This window comes from Trachemys scripta, chromosome 3, assembly GCF_013100865.1.
Source record: "Trachemys scripta elegans isolate TJP31775 chromosome 3, CAS_Tse_1.0, whole genome shotgun sequence".
Taxonomy (NCBI): domain Eukaryota; kingdom Metazoa; phylum Chordata; order Testudines; family Emydidae; genus Trachemys; species Trachemys scripta.
Genome location: NC_048300.1, coordinates 176,549,341 through 176,571,805, shown reverse-complemented (window position 1 = coordinate 176,571,805; position 22,465 = coordinate 176,549,341).

The window sequence follows — 22,465 nt, the reverse complement described above, 5'->3', positions numbered from 1 at the left end:
GACCTCATGAGGTCCCTTCCAACCCTGATATTCTATGATTCTTACAGAGCTCCCATACCTCCAGTACTCTTCATTTACAATAATAAAACAAAATGTTTAATTTTCACAGGATTATTTAAGTCTTTCACATTAAATAATGCAAAACCCCATCATTTTTTTTTTACAGTGCTGGTATTCCAATGAGACCACCCTTCAAAGGGAATGTATGTACAGGAGATAGTATGGCAGGTGAGTTTTGTGTCATGTACCTGCACTGTACTGCAGTAGGGAAAGAATTAAGTCTAACTAGAAATGGCCATAGTCGTAAATGTACGTATAAACCAATCCCTCGGCCAATGCTTAGCTATATAGGTGCATGTGGATTTGGGCTGAAGTGTTGTGGAATGTGAGGGCTGAATGGGTTACCTCCATAGCATGCTTCCCATTTCTTTCATATTCCACAGAAGCCCCTGCTCAAGGGAGCTCTGTAGGTTTCCAGCTCTGGACTCCGAAGTGATGGGAATAGGCCAGTAGGGCTCATAGATTTCAGCTATATTCTCCACTGGGAAACCTGTGTGGGTACAGCAAACAGATCTTAGAAGTGTAGTGTTCTATACTCCCTTGCCTGAGCCATCCAGTCCCCCTAGTAATGCCATGTATTAAATGTTCTAGTAAGCAAAATGCAGATCCATGATTCTGTTCTACAAAGTATATTGTACTAAGCTCTGAACTTAGTTCATAATGACTTTTTTAGTCTCCAAATGACACTATAATCCTACATGTGCACTTTTTATGAGAGAAAAGCCAAAGAGGGTGGAAATAATTGTTGTAAGAATGGTCTAGACAGATACTTTATGAAACTTATATTTTATCTGGCTTGGACTGCATCTTTAAAACAACATTGTCACATGCATCAATCATTCTGAAACGTTATTAAAAATATCTGGGCTTGTGCTTGGTTGTGCCTCTGAGGCCTCATTTAAGATTTGACACTTTATCTGTCCGATGTTACCTTTTCAGGCCATTCTGGTTCTCACAGTATTCCAGTAAAGATTTGATTTTTTGTCTGAAATGTATCCTCATTTTGAATATATTCATAATGAAGCAATTTACCAGCCAGAGCATAGGCATAAAATGAGTGAAATTGCCTTAGCTGCCATCTGGACAGGATCTAAGCAGCTTTTCCAGTATTAGTGATCCCGGTAACACCCTGTTGGACTAGCACAATCATAATTCTCAACTGCCCATCATTGGAGAAATCCCTCAAACTGATCTATGTCCCCTACAAACCTTGTATTAGTTCATTTTTATTATTGTAAATTATTTCCCTAAGAAATGCTAAGTCATGAAAACTATAGTTAGAGTCTAATTAGCTACATTCCCTCCTCCTTGTGTCCCATTTTCTCTCCCGCATCCCCCCAACATAAGCAAAGCCGATGAGAAATAGAGGTCTGTGAGATTCATCTTGGGGAATTCCCAGGCATTTGCCCTTCAGAAAAGAGCATTTGCATCTGCACAGAAGATGTAAGGAGCATGGTCGTGCAACAGCACAGAATGTCCCAATGTGCTGAGACATTAGCACCCAGGCCTTTGGATCCTTAGCCATCCATCCAGACAAATCCACCAGGCAGCTACTTCCCTTGCCCTCCTTCTTCCAGGGATTGTGTTGCAATTGGCCTCCCTACTACATCTGTACACTACCCACCTTGCCAAAAGTGGCAGAAGCTGTTAGAGAGTCTATGCTACTAGAGAGGGGTAAATGGGGCTTAGACTAGATGACCCTCACGATTGTTTCTAACCCTATGATTCTATGAATCATATAGACAAGAAGCTTGAAACCTGATTCACTTGGAGTTGGGAGTCCATGGAGGAATTCAAAGGGGAAATGATGATTGATGTGGTCAGAGTGACAGACAGTGGTGATCTTATCAGATCTGGTTTGAATGGAATGGCTCAATAAGAAATATTAATTGGAACACATTTAAAATTAGACTCAACAAGACTCCATGTTGACTTTGTCAGAGCGACTGAGGAGTGTGGTGGGGATCTTCGTTGGCTGGGATCCCAGAGTTTGAAACACTAGTTTGTTGAATGTTGCTCAGCCTCTGGGGAGGGACACGTACTCCAGTTCCCATAGTGGAGTCTCATTTCCAACATGCTGAAAAGACCATTTTTTCATGTGCAGATGACAAGCTATGGCAATTAAATGATGCACAAATGCGAACTAAAATACCTCAACCATAACTGCACAGAACAAAGGCATGTAGGGGGCTGCGTATGGGAGAATAGAGGCAGTCATCGCTCCATGGGTCAGAATTATTGTAAGCCAGCTAGACTTCTGATCTAGCCAGCAGCATTCCCTCTGCCCACTCTCAGCCTGTAGCTAGCTTTATGTCACTTGAGGAATCAGGGAAACTTAACTTCCTCCCTGACTTCCCCAAACAGAACTCTTTTGTGGGTAAAGCTGCTTTTCCCCAGGAGAAGAGACTTCAGGCAGGGACCATACAAATGGGATATTCTGTGCTTGTCCTCCTCCCATCTGCCTTCCAAAGCCCATGGATTTATTTTGGGGGAGAGATAAAGGGGGTGAAGCTCTTTCTCTTTGGAATCACCTTAACTTGAGAACTTACTAGGATTCGACTTGTCAAAGCAATAGCCTGCTTCTTGCTGTACCAGCAAGTGCTGACTCCAGATGCCTCTTCCTGCTGAAGCTTGTATTATGTCGTCAGCTGGATTCATAGATTCATAGACTCTAGAACTGGAAGGGACCTCAAGAGGTCATCGAGTCCAGTCCCCTGCCCTCATGGCAGGACCAAATACTGTCTAGACCATCCCTGATAGACATTTATCTAACCTACTCTTAAATATCTCCAGAGATGGAGATTCCACAACCTCTCTAGGCAATTTATTTCAGTGTTTAACCACCCTGACAGTTAGGAACTTTTTCCTAATGTCCAGCCTAAACCTCCCTTGCTGCAGGTTAAGCCCATTGCTTCTTCTTCTATCCTTAAATGATAAGGTGAACAAGTTTTCTCCCTCCTCTTTATGACACCCTTTTAGATACCTGAAAACTGCTATCATATCCCTTCTCAGTCTTCTCTTTTCCAAACTAAACAAACCCAATTCTTTCAGCCTTCCTTCATAGATCATGTTCTCAAGACCTTTAATCATTCTTGTTGCTCTTCTCTGAACCCTCTCCAATTTCCCCACATCTTTCTTGAAATGCGGTGCCCAGAACTGGACACAATACTCCAGCTGAGGCCTAACCAGCACAGAGTAGAGCGGAAGAATGCCTTCTCGTGTCTTGCTCACAACACACCTGTTAATACATCCCAGAATCATGTTTGCTTTTTTTGCAACAGCATCACACTGTTGACTAATATTTAGCTTGTGGTCCACTATAACCCCTAGATCCCTTTCTGCCATACTCCTTCCTAGACAATCTCTTCCCATTCTGTATGTGTGAAACTGATTTTTCCTTCCTAAGTGGTGCACTTTGCATTTGTCTTTGTTAAACTTCATCCTGTTTACTTCAGACCATTTCTCCAATTTGTCCAGATCATTTTGAATTATGACCCTGTCCTCCAAAGCAGTTGCAATCCCTCCCAGTTTGGTATCATCCGCAAACTTAATAAGCCTACTTTCTATGCCAATATCTAAGTCGTCAATGAAGATGTTGAACAGAGCCTGTCCCAAAACAGACCCCTGCAGAACCCCACTTGTTATGCCTTTCCAGCAGGATTGGGAACCATTAATAACAACTCTCTGAGTATGGTTATCCAGCCAGTTATGCGCCAACCTTATAGTAGCCCCATCTAAATTGTATTTGCCTAGTTTATCAATAAGAATATCATGTGAGACCATATCAAATGCCTTACTAAAGTCTAGGTATACCACATCCCCAGCTTCTCCCTTATCCACAAGACTCATTATCCTATCAAAGAAAGCTATCAGATTGGTTTGACATGATTTGTTCTTTACAAATCCATGCTGGCTATTCCCCGTCACCTTACCACCTTCCAAGTGTTTGCAGATGATTTCCTTAATTACTTGCTCCATTATCTTCCCTGGCACAGAAGTTAAACTAACTGGTCTGTAGTTTTCTGGGTTGTTTTTATTTCCCTTTTTATAGATAGGCACTATATTTGCCCTTTTCCAGTCTTCTGGAATCTCTCCTGTCTCCCATGATTTTCCAAGATAATAGCTAGAGGCTCAGATAACTCCTCTATTAGCTCCTTGAGTATTCTAGGATGCATTTCATCAGGCCCTGGTGACTTGCAGGCATCTAACTTTTCTAAGTGATTTTTAACTTGTTCTTTTTTTATTTTATCTGCTAAACCTACCCCCTTCCCATTAGCATTCACTATGTTAGGCATTCCTTCAGACTTCTTGGTGAAGACCGAAACAAAGAAGTCATTGAGCATCTCTGCCATTTCCAAGTTTCCTGTTGCTGTTTCTCCCTCTTCACTGAGCAGTGGGCCTATCCTGTCTTTGGTCTTCTTCTTGCTTCTAATGTATTGATAAAAAGTCTTCTTGTTTCCCTTTATTCCTGTAGCTAGTTTAAGCTCATTTTGTGTCTTTGTCTTTCTAATATTGCCCCTGCATTCCTGTGTTGTTTGCCTATATTCATCCTTTGTAATCTGCCCCAGTTTCCATTTTTTATATTACTCCTTTTTTATTTGGAATTCAAATGTCTCCTCAGAACAATGTGGGGGGAACTATGTGGGTGGAACCATCCTTAGAGATTTTTAAGGCCTGGCTTGACAAAACCTTGGCTGGGATGATTTAGTTGGTGTTGGTCCTGCTTTGAGCAGGGGATTGGACTAGATGACCTCCTGAGGTCTCTTCCAACCCTAATATTCTATGATTCTATGAAGGAAAATTAAATCATAGGAATGTGGTAAAATGAACTAAAAGTTCAGGTAGCTTTTTCTGTCCCCTCTTCCCCTCAACTGATCACAATTGTCTTTTTTATTATTATTCCTGTGATGGGGTGTAAACCCCATGCAGATGAGCAAAGGGGTAGCAGGAGTCTGAAAATTCAGTTAGCCCATCATGCTGTACCTGGGAGGTGTCTCAGGCTTTATTTGTTATCAGACCCAGTGGGAGAGGAGTTGGGTCTTCTTCATAAAGGAAGGAAGCGAAAGCTACAAGGGAAGTCCAGGAGGAAGTGGGTTACATTTCCCTCATCCTGGGCAGGAACCAAAGGGAAGCTGTAGGAGAGGAGCTAGTCCTGGGGGTAGGCTATGTGAAAGGGACAAGGCTCCAGGGAAGTAGTCCTGGAGGCTGAAATTCTCCAATGGGAGTTGGGAGGAAACTGTGGGGACTAAAAGCTAAAGCCTGAACTGCTGGAGGTTGCTTAAACTGGGTTTGTTTTGTTTAAGTTTTTCTGTGTCTTGCTGGGGGGACACTGGGTGGGCGTGGAGTGCTTGGGAACCTGCTACTCTGAGAGAAGAGTGATTCTGTAGAGGAGCCCAGGATATGTGTAAGATGTGTATTGAAAGTTGTGCGGGACACTGTATGGGGCACTGATACACCAGAAAAGGTGAGATTTTAAAGTGATTTGCCCAGAGGGCTAAGTCACAAGGAGAAGCAGACCATAGTGGGGCTGGAGTCGGCAGGAGGCACCAGATGAGGAGAGCTTGCTATGCCACTCTCAACAAAGAGGGGATGCATTGGTCAGTGAGACGCTCTTCTATAATACCCCGTGGCTCTTAATTTTCACAAAATCACTAGCTGATCTGCTATAGCCATACTTAAATGTATTTTGGAAGACACTGTCCTTTTCCGATCATAGTACCTCCTTTTTCTATGGTGGACCCTTCTGAGTGGTTATTTTCACTGTCACAACACTACATAATTTTAATTCTTTTTCACAATGTCTTTAGAAAGAAGACTTACAGAAATAGGACACCAGAAATTGGACACCAGCTAATGAAGAAAAGAGCCATTTTAGCACAGTTTGGGCTATATACTGATATCAAAGATGTAACTGGGATCAGAATTTAGCCTCGGGTCTCCTTCCTCAGCTGTGGTAGAACTTTTGGGTGCTAAATGTATTCTCTCTATCTTACAGGGAAGAAATAAGCTGAATATTAGAGCCAGCATCAAAACTTCTCCAAAGTCCAGGCAGTTTTAATCCAGTGTTCCTATTCAAGCCCATCTATATTATCCAGGCTTATTAGCAAAATAATATAATTTTTGTTAAAAATTAAATGACAAAAAATTAGCCGAGTCTGGGTAATGAAACAGCATCTTAAATGATAAAACAAAATATACAGTATAACACGTTTCATATAGCTTTACAAAATTACTCAGTTATTTACACTTCAAAACAAAATATGTTAAGACTGTTATATCCTGCACTTCCATATCCTGATGTTTTGAGTTTCCCTTGCAACATCTGAGATCAGAACAACCATCCATCCCTATTAAAGCAGTATAGTATTTGTTGGCTGTGATTTATCCTCCCATTTTAAAAGAAAAACATAGAATAAAATCCTTGGCCAGTTACTGACAAAGAAACTGATTGTGATTCCTTCTATGTGTTACATTTAAAGGCAATATACTGAGGAGTAACTTTAAACTGGACTCCTGTAGTTCCATGTTTGTCTTTCAATTACTCCATATCAAATTCTCAAGTTTACAAGTAAAACTATTTTATTTCTCCTAATTGTTATCCTGGCAAACTCTGCTTGGGATCTGAAAGTCAAGCTGTATTCCTTTTCTGATCATGTATCATCACTAGTAATCCTGGCCCAACTGATGTTCTACTGCCGGGAACTCTAAGCTCCTCTTTTGCCTTTTCTTCATCTATGATTTCATCCTTCCTTTGGATCCCAATATCTCAAAGGGGTAGAAATGGTCAGACTCTTTTGACAAAATGACTTGTGGAACAATTTTCATAGATCCAGGATGGAATTTTTTTTAAAGGAGAGATGGAGGGGAGGAAAACTGACACCACAGTCCATAACCAATAGCTTAATGGTAAGGGCATTTAGCGGAGATATGGGAGAACTAGGTTCCACTCCCTGCTCCAGTTAGGCAGAGCAGGTATTGAACCTGGTACTCCCACCCCTAACTACTGGGTTGGTGTGCTCTCCCTGGTTTTTTGTGAAAAACTTTGCAAGGTCTTTGTTTTGTCCTGATATGGAATTAAACCAATACAGAAAATCTCATTTTTCCCCCCGTAAACCAGAATTCCTACTTTCTGGAGAGCTTTCCTACAGGCAGAATCTCAATGCACTGTGAAACTAATCCTACAATGTGCTGTGTATTCTTAGCTCCCATTGATATCACAGGATGTTAGGGCACTCAGGGTCGATCCTTGCATGCTTACTCCCATAGAACTACTTAAGCTCCCAGAGTCCTGTCCCAGCAGATACTAATTTAATGTAAAGCCTATAAAAGATTCTCTGGGGGCAGTATCGTTTGATTGTTTCTAAGCTGTGTTGAGCTACAAGTCCCCTAGGAGAAACAATTAGCCATGAGCTGCTTTGTATTGCATTTTCCCTTTTTCATTTAAATTTGGAATTGAAGCTCCATATGGATAGCCTAAGGCAGCTGAGGGAGATGAAAGTTCACTGGAGAGAGAACAAAAGAGGAAGTGGGAGTGGAAAGGAAATGTTGGAAAATTTGAAATGACAAGGTGGTTTTGATATCTTGCTCCTTGTACAGCAGTGATGTGAAATCCTTGCCCAACGGCCATATGCAACACCAGTGGTGCCAGACTCCTGTATTAGAGAATCCTCATTGTGGAACCCACGGATAGTTTCAGGGCTCCACAGTGAGGATGCTACTACACATCGTATATGCACCCAGTTTACCAACACCGCCTTCCCCCAACACATTTGTTTGTTTTATGTTGAGTATGCAGTAAGCATGTTTCTAACAATGTAGTTAGTGACCATATGCTTAGACTACAAACTGGGCTCCCTACCTAGTAACAGAGTAGGAGATGGGACTCTCATGGTCCAATCCGGAAGGTTTTGCATATTGGAAGCTTGATTCTACTACCTTGCACCTTGTGTAATCACTTTCACCCTGCACAAATATAAATAACAGGTTACCAGATCAGAATGATTACAGAAAGTTCTAGGCAGTGAAGAATCGGGTTCTGGATCTGTAACTGGATAGTGCTTATTGGGCCCAATTCTCCTCTGACATCAGTGTAAACCTGCCCATTGAAGTTAATGGCCTAATTTACCCTAGTTTAAGTCCAATTGAGAGCCTTATGGGAAATGTAGACCATCGTAAACTCTCCCGGGTTAGCCCAACTGAAAAGTGTGAGCCATAGAGCAGAGGTACATTTTCAGAATGGTGTGGGGGGCATGTAGCATAAATATCTAGATATAATAGTACCAGGAGTTTAAATTTTAATTTCTTATGCATAACACTGAGCTATAATCCTTAGATTTTTAAATCTCATTGTGTGTGTCTCACTAAACAAGATTTGCTTGGCTTTTTTTGCACTTCAGGGCATATTAAAAATGCAATATTGATCCACAGGCATCAGCTATGTAAATCTGAAGATGAAATGCTAAGATACATCTGATTTTTAAAAGCAGTACCTGGATGTAATTTACATTCAACGGATTCACACAATATTTGAAAGACTGGGATTAACTATAATGATTATTGAAATCATAATATTTCAATGTAATTGATGTTAAGAATTGCTTAGATTGTTTTTTCCCCCAGAAAACAAATTACCTATATATGTTTGGGTATAACATACGCTTCTCATTGGACTTCTTCTGACTGTTTCAGTAGTATAGAAGTCTGATGAAACAATGTAATGTAACATAAAACTAACATGTTAGAGCACCCTCAAAAGCACTGAAGGAAGGATATCCTTGGAATTAAGGCACTGGCTTTAGCAATTGTGGGTTCACTTCCTGGCTCTGCAACAAACTACCTCTATGGCCTCGAATAAATAACTTCTTCTATCTCAGTTCCCCATCTGTAAAATAGGGAATAATGTTATTTCCCTTGTCTTGTCTACTCAGTTTGTAAGATCTTTGAGGTCAGGACTGCCCTATTATATGTATGGACTGTTCCTAACATGATGTTTTCAGTTGTAATACAAATAACTTTTCTGGATCAATTTACTGAATTTTAATGAGTATATATAAAGAACACGCTCCAGTCTTCCTCAGGAAAAGGGCTAAAAGCTGGTCCATGTACAGAGGATAGATAACAGGTGCATATGTAATACACTAAGTTAGTGTGGTTATGTCTCCCACTAGCTGGTGGCTCCACTGACAATAACACCTAGTTATGTACTTGCAGATTGGGATTTTTCCTTACAATTCACAATAATTTTTTAATTATAGAGCCACATTCAGTCAAATCTATCCAGACCTCAGTTAATATAACTTCCTGCAATCTTTGAACTTGACAGAGCTGTGTTATGGACAAGATTGACCAGTTTGGCACAGCTGGTTTGAGATGTTATAGAAAGAGAGCAGCCACTCTGTGTTCCCAGAGTGGCACAGAGGAGCTGGAGCATACTGGTATGAAACTGCAGAATCCAGTATGAAACTGCAGAAAAACCTGAGAGTCTCTGGATTAAGTTTAGAAGTGTGAGCAACAAGGGTGATGTCGTGGTGGGAGTCTGCTATAGACCACCAGACCAAGGAGATGAGGTGGACGAGGCTTTCTTCCAGCAACTAACAGAAGTTACTATATCGCAGGCCCTGGTTCTCATGGGAGACTTTAATCACCCTGATATCTGCTGGGAGAGCAATACAGTGGTGCACAGACAATCCGGGAAGTTTTTGGAAAGTGTAGGGACAATTTCCTGCTGCAAGTGCTGGAGGAACCAACTAGGGGCAGGGCTCTTCTTGACCTGCTGCTCACAAACCGTGAAGAATTAGTAGGGGAAGCAAAAGTGGATGGGAACCTGGGAGGCAGTGACCATGAGATGGTCGAGTTCAGGATCCTGACACAAGGAAGAAAGGAGAGCAGCAGAATACGGACCCTGGACTTCAGAAAAGCAGGCATGCAGGAGTGAAATCAGGAAGGCCTGAAATGATTTAGTTGGGGATTGTTCCTGCTTTGAGCAGGGGGTTGGACTAGATGACCTCCTGAGGTCCCTTCCAACCTTGATATTCTATGATTATTTGGTCAATCTGGCCCCATGTATATTTAAAACAGGTTCTTCTGTCACTTAGCTGAGAAAATAGAGCCAAACCCTCGGAGTTGTGTGTTTGCTAGAGCCAATACAGAAATATAGGTCATTCTCACTTTCTTGTATTGGTGGGATCAGATGAATTAAGAGAAACAGAACTTGAATCTGAGGAGGTAAAATGCTTTGGTTTAATACTGTGGCTATTATATAGTATGAAACCTACAGTGCTATACAATGGACAGGTCCTTCAGATTATAATTTCAAAAGGATTACTAGTAGAACCAAATAATTGTTTATTAACTATTGGAAAGTACTAATAGCCTCGGCAGATGATCACAGACCAGTAGCATTAGCAAGTGCTTAAGAGAACAACTTAGAAAATCAATAATCCATTGTCTTGCCATATAGCAAGTCTATAGCGTCAGTTGTCTCAAACTGAAATTCTTTTTAAATGTAAAGAATTAGGATGCACACGCCATATGCATTTGAACTGCACACAGTAGCAAAAAGTTCCCTTTCATGTAGCTGGTCCAAAGGAGACTTCTATGCCACTTCAGGAGGTCTCTTTGAACCTATCATTGCTGTCAGAACTGTGTACAACCATGGCTTAGAATGATTTAAACATGATTGTCAAATCAAGTTGTAATATGGTTTGGCCAGGCAAATATAGATTGGGAGTAAATGGGTAAAAATGAGTAATAAAAATCATACTAAAGATGTTTCTGTTTTTTTTTAAAAATGGTGTTACTCATCATTCAGGGAATGGAAAAAGAGGATATGATACAGATAAATCGTCTAGAGAAGATAAATCGTCATTGTTCCTATTTACCCTCTCATGCTACGAGAACAAAGGGATGTTCAATAAAATGGGAAGAGAACAAATAAAAGGCATCACTTTACATGAAATCTACAGCTGAGCTGCGGAAAGTGATGCCACAAGATACCATTGAGGACAAGAGTTTAACAGACCTTTAAAACAAAACCAAAAAAGTCTGGAGAGTTATATGGGTAATAAAAAATATCCTGTTATATGAGAGAGTTAAAAAAATAAAGGTGATAAATTCTAATACTTCAGCATGTACATCAACCATTTTAGAAAGTGCAAAAAACAAAACAAAACACACCTTTGGGAGCCCAACATATGGGAAGGAAAAAATAAAAGAGTCCCGCTCAGATAAGAGCATAATCACTGGTTGGCAACACAAGGGAAGGAGAGAAAAAGAGAAGGGAGCCCTCACCTGGGAAACCAGGGGGTGGGAACATGGTGCAGGGGCTACTTTCAGGCACCCCAGCACTCCTACCCAGGAAAATGGAAGGTTCAGGGCTCCCCACAGTAGCCTGGACTCCCTGGGCAGTTCTTACCATGGCCCAGCTCTGGCTTTGAGCCTGGCCAGGCAAGGGTGCTAGAACAATTTTTATAGTGGGGGGACTGAGAGCCATAGAACCAAACTGTAAACCCTGTATGTAATGGAATCCACTTCAAGCCAGGGTGTATAGCAGCATCCCTAGTTCCAGCACCTATGCGACCAGGTGATGAGGACTTAGGGGAATAGGTGGGGCCACAGAGGGGGTGGGGCTCCTCCATGTGTCCCATTTTTTCCTTTTGGAAAGGTGGTCACTAAAGCCATGTTAACTTTACATTGAACTAAACAAAACACACAACCCACAGCAGCAAGTCTCAGAGTCTGGGTCTTCAGACTCATGGGGCTCACACTATGGTGCTGAAAATAGCCATGTAGCCCTTCTGGCTCTGTCTTTGCAGCCCATCTCTCTCCCTGGGCTGCAGAACTCAAGCTCCAGTCTGAACCAGAATGTCTACATGGCTATTTTAGCCCCGTAGTGGGACCCCCACCCACCCAGAGTCTGTAGACATGGACTCTGAGTCTAGCTGCTGTGGGTTGTGTGTTTTGTTTAGTTCAGGCCTGCACAACTTGTAAAGTGCCGAGGGCCATATTACTCCAAAGAAAACAGCTGAGGGCCGAACCCCCCCTGACCCTGCCGAACCCCCCCCCCCCGGCGCCACCCAGCCCCCCGAAACACAACACCCCGCCCCGCGGAAACAAACCCTCCTTCCCCACAAGGGGAGGAGGGATAGCTCAGTGGTTTGAGCAGTGGCCTGCTAAACCCAGGGTGTGAGTTCAATCCTTGAGGGGGCCACTTAGGGATCTGGGGCAAAAATCAGTCCTTGGTCCTGCCTAGTGAAGGCAGGGGGCTGGACTCAATGACCTTTCAAGGTCCCTTCCAGTTCTAGGAGATAGGATATCTCCATTAATTTTAAAAAACAGTGGTATTGAACCTTTGTAATATGTTATAGCAGCCCCTAAGGTAGTATAATTAAGGTAAAAGAAAAATGTCTTTTTGCTAGAAATAGAATAAGATCTTCCCCCCACTTTGTAATCAATTGCCCTGTTGAATGAATGAGGTGTGAATGAGGAAGGCATGGAAGGCAGCACCTACAGACAGCTGCAACCCTTGGAGAGGGGATGGGAGCCAGACCAGATCAGTAGACCAGGTCAGCCATCAAGTCACCGCTTGCCTCCTCAGCCCCGCTTCCCCACCGCCGGCTCACAGCCACTGCCTGCCCGCTTGCCTTCTCAGCCTCCCACCCCTCTGCTGCCAGCTCGCCTGCCCGCCCGCCACTGCCCGCCCGCTCGCCTCCTCAGCCCCCACACCCCCGGCTCGCCTACTCACCCCCCCTGCCACTGCCAACTCGCCTCCTCAGCCCCCCTCCCTCACCCGCCGCTTGCCTACTCACCCCCCGCGGGCCGCACAGTGAGCCCACGCGGGCCGCATGTGGCCCCCGGGCCGCATGTTGTGCAGGCCTGGTTTAGTTCAATGTAACGTTAACATGGCTTTGGTCAGAGGAACATGGTGAATAATTGCAGGACAGCAGCAGGAGGGAGATATTGTGATGAAGTTCCATACATCATCTTCTATCAAACTAGATTCCATTCAGGTTGCTTGTTTAAAATATCTCCCAAATTCTCATCTAGATAGTTCCCATGAGTTAATTTCTGGCAGTTCATCTGGGAAATGAACTGAATAAAGTCTGAGGTAGAACTCAGATTAAGGAAAGCGAAAAGGTACTGATTAGCATTGGATAGTTCTGTTGCATACAAAGTAACAACCATTTAATCCTGCTGGAATTTTGTTCTCCTACTGTGGAAAACAGATACACTATATTCCAGCCATGGTATAGAAAGCAGCTGCAGCAAAAGTAATCAATCAGTACACTCTCCCTTCAGATCATCAAATGCTATATTACTGCAAGGAATGGGAATGCATTAACAAGCAGGACTACATTAAAGGCAAACATTGTGCAGTAACTCCAGGGTTCACCCACATTACATTTTTTAATGTTACAAAACAAATTGAAGATACAGTTCCAGTGTTCATAGGAGTGGATAGCACAGAGTGGATTTTCTACAAAAAATAACCTGTATGCTAAAATATCACAGTGATATAGAGCTGTCCGGAAAAGAGGACACTTGTTTATTAAACCAAGCTCCAACACGCGATACAACTCAATATCTTAGGGACAAAATAAAGAGGTTTCCATATAGTATGATGTAATGTCTCCAGACAGTGGTCATGAGCATAGAATCATAGAATTGGAAGGGACCTCGAGCAATCATTTAGTCCAATTCCCTGCACTCATGGCAGGACTAAGTATTATCTAGACCATCCCTGACAGGTGTTTGTCTAACCTGCTCTTAAAAAATCTAGTGATGGAGATTCCACAACCTCCCTAGGCAATTTATTCCAGGGCTTAACCACCCTGACAGTTAGGAAGTTTTTCCTAATGTACAAGGTAACCTCCCTGCAATTTAAGCCCATTGCTTCTTGTCCTAGCCTCAAAGGTTAAGAAGAACAATTTTTTTCTCTCCTCCTTGTAACAAACTTTTATGTACAGTACTTGAAAACTGTTATCATATCCCCTCTCAGTCTTCTCTTTTCCAAACTAAACAAACCTATTTTTTTCAATCTTCCCTCAGAGGTCATGTTTTCTAGACCTTTAATCATTTTTGTTGCTCTTCTCTGGACTTTCTCCAATTTGTCCACATCTTTCCTGAAATGTGGTGCCTAGAACTGGATGCAATACTCCAGTTGAGGCCTAATCAGCATGGAATAGTCCAGAAGAATTACTTCTCATGTCTTGCTTACAACATTCCTGCTAATACATTCCAGAATGATGTTCGCTTTTTTTGCTACAGTGTTACTCTGTTGACTCATATTTAGCCTGTGGTCCACTATGAACCCCAGCTCCCTTTCCAGTGTATGTGTATAATGAAAGAACTAATTTGTAAGGAAATGGGGACAGATGATAAAAATATAAAACATGGCCCTGCTTCAAGGTGAGTACTAGTAATGGTCAGAGAGGTAGATATATGTATTTGAATAATATTCATATTCAGGGTCGCTAATATTTGGGCTCACATATATCAACCATATACAAATATTCCCCCAAAGCCTCCCCATAACTCCTTCAAAACCCTACTCTTCACTACTTTGAACTCCATTATCAAAACAGAGTCACAGGCTCGTCTCCTTTACTAGTCTTCTCAATGATGCATTGTCCATCACCTCCTAGACTTAAGGAGAAACTACCTTGACCCCTTCCCTTCCAGAATTTCCAGGGAAGAGCCGACTATCCTATCCTTGTCCCCTAGGTCCCTTACCTGTAAATTACCTTTATTTTATTTGAGATTTATGGCACACCATTTTGTCTATGTGTCTCTTCTTTTCCTGGAGCAGAGGATGATCCAGCAGCAATGGGAGATTCTTTTTCCTTTAGGGATTTGTCTAAATGGCAAGTTACTGCTTAGGAAGTAAGACTGTGAATCTACAGCTCACTGGCTTGCCACACAGTAACATTCCATGTGGACACTGCTAAGGGGGCCAAAATCATTTGTGCCAGCAAATGTAAATCTCTCTTTTCCTTACTTAATCTGCCAGTTATTCACTTTTCAACCTTAATAATATTTTACAGTAACTGTTTGTATGTAATATCCTAGATTTTTTTTAAAGAAGGACAGAGATAAAAACAAATTCTATTATATGTAACAGTAACAATGCATCATTTACCATGAGCAGAGTTTGAACCATAACCCTACTGCACAAATCCCTACCACTTGAGCTACAGGACTAACTACATTAGTTGGCATCAGGAGAAGACTGTTCTCCTAGAGGGGAGGGATGAGTACTGGCACCATGTGCTGGGCCAAAGGTGTGGTTTGGAGAACTCAACCGAGCTTTCTCTCTTCCCCAACTGGAGAGTTGGGGAGTTTCTGGCCCATCAGGTGCCACCAGTAGCAAGAGTGGGTTGTTTGATAACATGTGCTGGGTTGGGGGAAGGAGGGGAGGGTTATATTAGTAATCCAGATCAGCTTTTTCTCCTCCATCCTAGGGGTTGTGGGAACTCCTATCCCATGTTTTGCCCGAGGGGATGGGCTGTTGGACCATGTGCTGGATCCAGGGAGATTACAGGGGGGCTTGGCTCATGTTTCTCTCTCATCCCACCAGGAATTGGGGGAGCTCCTGTGCCATATGGCATCCCTGGTGAGAGGATAGGATGGTGGGGCCATGTGCTGCATCTCAGAGTGAACTATCAGAGAAAGCCCAACCACACTCTTCCCCCACCCTGCCACAGATTCTTTGGCACCTCCCAGATGTTCTCAACAGTGTTTGCTATTCTTTGGCACTAGCATAGACTCATCTCTTTAGACTGCTCAGTGCATGCGTTGGACTGCCTATATTTTCCTGAGGAACAACAAGTGAGAGAAGGGAAATGGTGTTTTTAACACTTTACTACTCAGCTAGTTCTGAATGGAATTTTATTCAACAAAGAAAAGGCACCTCTCTAGCCTGACGGGTTTCTCCGTGTTGAATATCAAAGGCCTGCTGCAAACAATGACTTTTCTGAAAGGAAAAGCTGCAAGAATCCCATATAATGGAAAATGTTAGGCAACCTGAATATAATGTCCCTGCTCTCAAGGCCCAAGACTCTCACTGACTTGAGTAAGCACTGGACTGTGCTCTACATTAACAACCAGATGAAATCAACTGTGATGCAGATGGAGAAGCAGGGATGCTGTGCAATTAGTTCAATAAGGAATCCTAAGGACCTTTCTCCAAAATATAATGGTCACAACCAATGTGCAGTTGAGTCATTCAATTCACCCTTGAGGACTGATTTTACTTCTAGTTAACTTGTGTTTTAACTCAGAATAGCAAAATTGATATGAAAATTTACCATTCCAAAAATCTGCTCAGCCACCGTTACAGATATGTTGAGAAAACAAATGATCTATTTTTGTCCAATCAACCACTGACCCATTTAAAAAATGAATTCTCACTCTGGGTGAGTGGTCAGTTAGAATTTTGCAACAATGCTTTAGTCAATTGGACATATTTACCTATTGTGCTTTCTTCTCAACCTCAGGAAATAGTCACAGCTCTAACTCCCTTGAATTATTAAATTACATTAAAAAATGTTTGTTAGGAGTTTCTTTCCAACTTTACTTCCCCCGCCCCCAATTCTAAAAGCATTTCATTAGAGTTATTTGTAGTCAGCATGTGATTTCAAAGAGTTTTCTTTCTTTTCTGTTCTTTTTTTAAATTCAACTTTTGAGATGTCTGTAATATACACAATAGAACACTTTGCACAGTCTAGGGTTGTATAAAAACTCTAAATAGGCAGTTCTATTATCTTTCTTTCTTTGTACTTGAGGTTTTTCTTTTGCTGTCTGAAAACTAATGAACCTAAGGAAAGAATTGTATTGTTTCCACATGCAGATGCTTAATTTAAATTTGATGGATACAGTCCTACTAAACAACAGCGTGCATCAATACCTACAATGCCAACAATTACTTTCACTGTGGCTGTATGAGATTATCTTTCTAGAATTCTAATATTGTGTAACTTTTGCTGCAGTAAACAAGATGATGTTTGAGTAAGTCGTCTCTAATATTAAACATCATCTCTTTATTTAGGTGTTGTGCCTACTCGCCTTATGTATTATTTACTGTAGCTTCACAAACAAAGGCCAAATTCTGATCTTGGATGTGTAAATGAGTGGTTCCCACAAATGTGGACCAGCTGGATCATTTTGGGCTGAAATTAAGTTCTTTCTTAGGGCTAGATTATGCCTTTTAACATACAGCCCTCAGCAAAGGGTGGTGCGGAAAACGCATCATCTCAGGAGTAGCCTTGCAAGGCATTATGTCTCAGGGATACCCTTCTGAGGTTTAATTCCCACCCTTTCCCCCCTTGCATTGGAGAGGTAGGATTTCTTGCTGGCCTACGTTAGCAGCAAAGGACATTGCCCATGCTGGCTCAGCTGTCTGGCCAATATACTATGGGGCAGTGCCAGTTCTCCACCTGTTTCTTTCCCATCTGCTTGGGATAGGGGGATTAAGCAGTTGCACAATGCCCATTTATCCTTGTGTGCCTGGATCCAGGATCTGAGTAGCTCATGTGAGGGTGTAACGGGAGTTCTTATTTCTCTGCTCCCTTGGTGAGCCAGGTAGCCTTCCCCTTTATTTTGGGCCTTCTTTCATATAACTCTGTGTGTTTCTATATCTATCTTTCTATACTGCATTATTAAACACTTAAACTGTGGCCTTATAGATATAACATTACATAGACATGGAAATAAGTCTTACAAGTCATGAATCTTTTGAACAAATATTAATTCCAAGTATGATTAACAAAGTATGATTAACTACACTGTGACTAGACATTATGAAAGTCACACAGGATGGTTTCTGATGCCCTGCACTATTAACAATGTACTATAGAGTTATAATTTAATATGGATTCATTTTAATTGGTGAGTCATGTGGCAGAGTTCTGATAAGTGTCAGGGAGTCTCTTTGGAAATACACAGTGGACATGATTACTGGAGAAAGAAATTAAGACTCATTATTTGAATTTAAAAAATACCCATGTGCTCAAATTCCAGGGAATTATTTTTGTGGGGGGAAAAGCTCAAATACATTATACACACATGTACCACCATCACCCACACCCAAATTATTTGGACATAAATTATTGTATCTGCGCTGAGGTTATTTGAAAAGTTTTGATAAAAATATATATCTGGACGTGTCACTAGACACACACAGTTTAAATCCAGCCCAATTTATTGGTGTCTATGAGCTACTATTAGTACCATATGGTGACTGTTTGGTGTCCTCTGCAAAATGAATAGGGTGTTGTCAGAATAGAGTGTTGTCATTTCTCTGCAGACCTCTATCTACAGCCCAAACAAATCACTATGATTGGTGTTAATTGGCACCCATTGGCAGTGAATGGTAATCTCAGGATTAAGAACTTGATGATGCAAAGCACTGTGTGTCCTTCAGAAGTAACTTCTCATCATCCCTCATGAGCCATCTATACCCTTGTAGGATCAACACTGAAAGAGTTATGAAAATTGAACTACATATTTAGCCCTTGAAGGGATAGCTCAGGATTATAGTTCAGGTGCATTAATAGGTCTGTAGGGGTTCGGCCAGGGCTTGTCCCCCCTCCGGGGCGGCGGGGAACCCGGCCACCTAGCTACTTAGGTCAGGTGAGTCGGGGAATTAGCCTCTCTGTGTGGCAAACAGTCAGTAGCTCAGGCCCTCAGGCAGGGGCTGAGCGAACAGTTTAATATACAAGCCCAGGCCCTGGGTCAGGGCGAGGCTGTAGAAAGTCATGGCCCAGGACCTCAGGCAGAGACTGAGCAAACAGTTTTAGAACAGGCCCAGGCCCTTGGTCAGGGCGGGGCAGTAGAGAGTCAGTGGCTCAGGCCCACAGGCAGGGGCTCAGCAGACAAATAAGTTTAGGAGATCCAGGTCCTGGCTCCGAAGGACCTGGGAGAGGGGGAGACTGCCACCCGCACGTTGGGACGCAGGCCCACCCACTCCACTGGGTTCCAGCCCAGGGCCCTAGCAGCAGCAGAAGACCCGCTGCTGCGTCAGTGGGGATCCTGACCGCAACACACTGACATTGGCTCTGGGTGTGCTGCAGCCAGACTAGGGTTGGCTGACCCTGGGCTACTTCCTACCTCCCCCTCTAGCAGTACCTGGGTCTGGACAGAGTCTTCCAAGGAATCAAGCACCATGGGCTCCTCTGGGTACCCGGCAGGCGGTAGGCTTGGCAGCTCCTCTGGGTAACTTGCCACAGGCAGTTTTACCAGCTTCTCCGGGGTCTGGTCATCATCTGGCCAGTCCTTGGGTCAGCCGCAAACTGCAGGAGTCTCCCAACCGGGAGTTAGCCCACAGGCATCTGGCTTCTCCAGCGGCCGGGCTTCTAGTGACCTCTGGGGTTGGGCTTTTGTACTTCCTGTCCTACACTCTGACTTCTGGGGGTTGGGTGCAAGCTCCACTGACTCCGCCCTCTTTGGTGTCCGGAGGGGCTCGTCCCCCTCCAGGGTGGCCGGGGAACCAGGCTGCCTCGCTACAAGGTCTGTTTAAGAAAGCTGCATGTGCTGTTCCTATTCTCCTGCTAAAGAGGGGAATTAAATCTCCATGGCTAGTATTTTTTGTAAGCAATCATTTCAGACACTTTTTGTTTTGTTTTGTTTTTAAGAAAACTGCCATAATTAAAGTAAAGATTTAGGACAACAGGGTCCTGTTCTAGTGCACATTCCAATCACTGGAAAGACTCCCATAGGTTTTAAATCGTCATTGGAACAGTCTCTTGGTGAGCACTTAGGGGAGAAAGTTACAGTGAAGAAATGGAACTACCAGTAAGTGCTCACCAGAGCGAATTACTCTGGCCCTTTGAACTATTAATGGGGCCAACTCCTATTAAATATACACCAAGGTGAAGTAATTTTATTTCACTGGTAGAAATTTCAGTTTAATCTCTAAATATAAATCAGACAATATAACCAGAGCCTCTGGTGAAAATTCAATCAAAACAAATGACTAATTTCAGAAACATAAGACACAAACATGCTTCTAAGGCAATGTATTTATCTTTTCATAGCTACAATCGTGATTTTTTTCGAGAGATTCAGTCAATTACATTAACAAATTCAGTTTGCTCACAGTCTTTATAAAGCCTGACTATATCGCATCTCTAAGACCTACTCTTGTTCATGCCTCTAGTTGGTGATCCTCCCATGAACAACACAGCTACCGTAATTTCACTTGTGAGATTTGACTTGCTTTTTACATTTATCTCCCAAAATTCAAAGCCTGTGAAAAACTGCCTTTGATAATATTGTAGAATTGAGAATTATTATTTTTTTAAATAACTCTATTTACCATACGAAAGTTAGGTTTCAGAAGGCCTTTCTCGGAGCTGATTTGCATGTTAGGAAATTTCAGTGACAACAACACCATCTACAGGGAAGTTCACAAGCTCACTAAAATATTTAAATTAAAATTTTCTTTGAAGTGTTATTGCTTTCATAAGATCTTAGGGTTTCAAACACTCCCAGATTGGCCGGGAGTCTCCTGGAATCGGCCTCAGTCTCCTGGTTGCTACTGAAAGCAATCCAGGATATTTTAATAGGCCAAAAGTCTGGTCAGCAGCGCAGTGTGGCTAAGGTAGGCTCCCTGCCTACCCTGGCTCTGCGTGGCTCCTGGAAGCAGCCGGTATGTCCAGCTCCTAGGTGCAGAGGCAGCCAGGGTGTCTCTGTGAGCTTCTCCCACCCCAACCGCCAACTCTGCAGCTCCCACAGGGACATTCTGCTGCATTCAGGAGCTGCCCAAGGGAAGAACCGCCCGGCCGGAGCCTGCACCCCACACCTCCTCCCATGCCCCAACCTCCAGCCCTGAGCCCCCTCTTGCACCCAAACTCCCTCCCAGAGCCTGCACTCCAAACCCCCTCCTGTACCCCAACCCCAAGCTCAGCCCGGAGCCCTCTCCCACACTCCAAACTCCTTGGCCTCATCCCCCTGCCCAGAACCTGCAACACCTCCCACACCCCAACCCCCCTGTCCCAGCCCAGTGAAAGTGAGTGAGAGTGGGGGAGAGCGAGCAACAGAGGGAGGGGGCTGGAGTGTGCGGGGGTGGGGCCTATGAGAAAGGGTGGGGCCTTGGGGAAGGGGTGGGGCAGGGGTAGGGCAAGGTGTTTGGGTTTGTATGGTTAGACAGTTGGCAACCCTATAAGATCTCTATCTCTGTCTCACAGCCTCCCCTGGGCTAGCGCGCTACCTTGGATAGCTATCTGAAAAAGAGGAGCCAGGTTGCCTACTAGTATATTATTTGTAGCTTTCTTTGCATTTTTAAAGTATCTGAGAGATTTCTGGTTGTGCTATGGTTCTGTAAATTAACTACCAAGTTCTAGACTATGACCTTAGCGTATATGAAAATAACATGGTACAATGCTGTCCTTATTCTCCTTTACCTATTAGTTTCCTTTAAAATTTAAGAATATGAGTGTTACATCACTATTATTAATTCCAATGCTGAGAGTATGGTTGGTGCTCATCTGATACCTTCAGACGAGTCCTTCATGTGATTTGTACTTAATTTCCACAGGGTAAAACATGAAGACCAGCTCAATGGGGTTGGGAGCACTATAGAACAAAGATCCTGGATGGTAGATTGAGGAGGTCCTTAATAGGAGAGCTATAGGAGAGTACAGAAAATCCAGTTTGGAAAGGATTTTAAGATTTCAAAATTTGGATTTGTTTAGAATCAGAGCAAAACCTAAACATTTTGAATTCTCCAGGAAAGAAAGAAAATCCTCTCCCTCACTCTTCAAAAACATTTGGATTGAGCAATATTTTTTTTCATTTTGATATTTCACTTTTTAATTTATATTACACTATAAGACATGAAATATTTTAAAAAATTAATTGACACAAAAGTTATTTCAAAATGAAAAATCAAATGCTTCATTGTTCTAATTCCCTCCCTGCCCTTTTCCTCTGAAATTAACTTTCAGTAAAGTTGACATGACATCGCAAATTGTTTCAATTTTGATGGAGCTCCATAGTCCGACTGAAAATGGTTCCATCTACGTTTTTTTCAACAAGTTCTGCTTAATAGCCCTATCAACACCAAATTAGAAAGATAGATGGTGTGGAGGAAACTGAGGTCAAGAAGTTCCTAAAAAGTGTAGTGTTTGTGACTTATTGGAAAGAGGAGATATTCATAAATCCTGAATCAGGAAAGCACTTAAGCATATGCTTAATCTACCCCTATTCAGAACAGCACATAAGACTGAATGGGACTTCAGTATATGCTTAACGTTAAGCTTAAGTCCCATTCATGGTTAAGTGCTGTTCTGAATTATTATTTATTTATTTTATGTTTAGATGTGAGTAGTCGTAATAATAATAATAATAATAATTCATATGTAATAATAAAACACCAAGAGTCCTAGTCACCCAGATACATATTTAAGCT